We start from the raw sequence: 3055 nt of genomic DNA on the forward strand, positions 1-3055 counted from the left end.
CCTCAGAGTCGGTTGAAACTAGTTTTCCGACCTATTGTCGTTCATCTGGCGGCGAAATGAGGTGCTATTTAAAACATTGCGTTTCTGCTCAAACATGCGATTGGGCGGTTGTTGATTGTGTTGTAGCATATTGTTGCTGTTGGTGAACCTGTTTCGCTTAGTGTTCGGGCAATCGCGCCAGAAGTGATCATTGGCTTTGCAGCCAAAGCAACCAGGTGTTTCGGGCTTTTTGTGGCGAAAATTCTGAAATGGTGGGCCTCTGGGAAAGAACTTTTCTAACCTGTCCAGACGTGACTCGATACGCAGAAGACTCTTGCGCATATCCGTGTCAGAGTTGGTAGAGCTCTCTTCACTGAGCGCCCTTACAAATGTGGAATGTGTACTAAGAAGTGCCTCGTATCGCTCAATAATATTACAAGCATCTGTGATTGTGCGACAGCAATTATCAATGCACCGACACTTTATTTTGGAAGAAACCTGTTAATAAAGTTGGCTGAGTGCAAAAACATAATCCATTTTTCAGGTGGGACAGGCTCATGTAGAAAGACCTTGCAGGCCCACGAAGGCAGCTGACCAAGACGAGACATTTTGAATTATCCGATACGGAGAGCTCTGCACAGTCCTCAAAATGTGATATGTACGCTTCAAAGTCACCGGAGCCCTAATAATTATCTAGCCTTATCAATGAACGATGAACTAATTGAATTGCAGAGGGCATAAAGTTACCTCGATGTTCGAATCGCATCTGCTAAGTTATGTTTTTCGATGTGTTTGTGAACTGTTATTGTTTGAAGAAAAGTAATGTTCTGCATAGCCTGTCACATTGACAAAACGATCGTCATCGGGCATTTGTAGAGCAACTGAAAGGCGGTGGTTTTTAATATCATTTTCATCATTACCATGGTTCTGATTTTCTGTGTCTTTGTTGTCTGAAGTGTTATTATTTGAACAAAGATTAAATGAGATACCACTGCCTGGGGATGACATCTTTTATGCTTTCCAATCCTGGTGTAGATATTGCAGTAGTTGTAGTTGCACGTAGTAATAGTTGCATGTGACCTCGGTTTACTGATTGTTTATGTCAAACAAATGTTTTGTCATTATATTCTTAATATTGGTGTGTAGCCTCGATTTTTGTGATGGAATAAATTTTTAACTGCTATATCAACGTTGTTTTCTTTCTTCACAGGGTTCGTATCACTCGACAAAGTATTTTAAAATAAACCACGCTTCTGACGCGAATTGTAATACGTAGACAATTCAGTCTAAGTTGTTAGGATGTGAGTCAGATTGAACAAACGACCGAGTACGTTTCAAGAAATCTTTTCAAATCGTAGAACATGTCAGGACTTTAGTCAAAAAATAAATTACTATAATGAAGGTGCGCAGCATTACTGTCATTTGGTTAATTTTGTAAAATTACTTAAAATACTTAAACTTTCATTGAACTATTCCCTACCAATATAGCGAGTTCAGCAGTTAAGCTGGTAGGTTTCAGACTAAAACATAGATTTGAGTCAGTGACCGAGGTAATGAATCCGTGACGCTGCGTGCTATTTATAGTTAAGATGCTTTTGGATTCCGAAACTTAGGCGTCTCGAGCAATCAACGAGCACTTAGGAACTCCTAAACAAATGAAAGAAGTTTACCGAGAACCATTTTCCTAAACAGCATTTCGGAATCCTTAATTCACAAAATAAGTCAATAATATGACATGTTATATCATAAGAAGCAATTCATATTAAAACACATTAAATTAATTCATTATATCAGGCAGTAATGTTCTGCATTTAAAGTATTTTCAACAGTTTAATAATACAATGAAAACACGAAACTATACGATGCATAGGCTTTCTACGCGTAACAAAATAGTTCCAAAGCATTTGAGGTTGGAACATAACCTTACCAAATGCAATAAACAAATGCATGCTTAGATTTATATTAATAATACAAGTGAAGACCATTTAACCATTAGAAACAATCAGTAGGAAAAACACATTATATCGTGCAATAGAAAATGTAGGTCGTATTCTTACACAGCTCGCTGACAGCGTCATAGTAAACAAACACGGAGCGTACTTTTGGATCGGAATGACTGTGTTGTGATTAACAATGGATTTTTGCAGGTATCTGGAGTTAATAAAAAACGTGTAAGTAAATTTAATTGATAACATCATAGCTACGGCAATAGGGTTATGGTCTAGAACTGTTGACTATTACATATTACACTTCGCCTACCTTAAAGAATGAAACTCCTCATGGAGTTTGAAATTTTAAAGTACTTTTTCGTTTATATTAGATTTAAAAATTAAAAAAAAATAATAATGTAATTATTTAAACTTAACAACTTTAAAGGAAATTCAAAGTTAATCCGCCATCTTCTTCATCCTTCAGACCTTACAGGAATGTACTTGATCGTGGAAAGGAGAAGGTCGTCTTCGCGTTCCGGGAGGGTCCTTATGATCTGTGATTTAACTTTCGTCGGGAGAGAGCTGATGCCACTCGCAATCTCCCTGACTGAAAAAAGCTAAAACGGAAAATTGATTGTCGGAGGTATCTTCCGTTTTAGCTTTTTTATGTGGATTTTTGTGCTACTATATTGTTTAGCTTTATTCTTATTTGTGTTTATGTTGTTTTGTATTGTGCTGTATAGTGCTGTTTTGTACTGTTTGGGCAATCGGTCACTTGCCTTAAGGTTCATGGGGGGGGATAAAATTCATTAAAACTTCGCTTTGGTTTTTCTTCATTGAATGTGGTACAATATGGTCAAACTATATATCATTTTAAAGCTAAAGACGGATAGAATAACATAAACACATTTTTGACATTCAATATTTGTGTGCTTTATTCGTATTTTGGTTTAAAACCAATACTTTTTTACACTAATTTACAAAATCTCAATCTAAAGTTAGGAATGATATGCACTACCTAAAGTTGAATAAATACAAAGCTATATACATATACAAGGTCAAGTTAGCAACATTTCACAGAAAATTATTGTCATAAAACAACAAATGAGTTTTTATTCAACTGCCTTTTTTGGATAAATATCCTA

Source organism: Dreissena polymorpha, chromosome 8 (assembly GCF_020536995.1).
Source record: "Dreissena polymorpha isolate Duluth1 chromosome 8, UMN_Dpol_1.0, whole genome shotgun sequence".
Lineage (NCBI taxonomy): Eukaryota > Metazoa > Mollusca > Bivalvia > Myida > Dreissenidae > Dreissena > Dreissena polymorpha.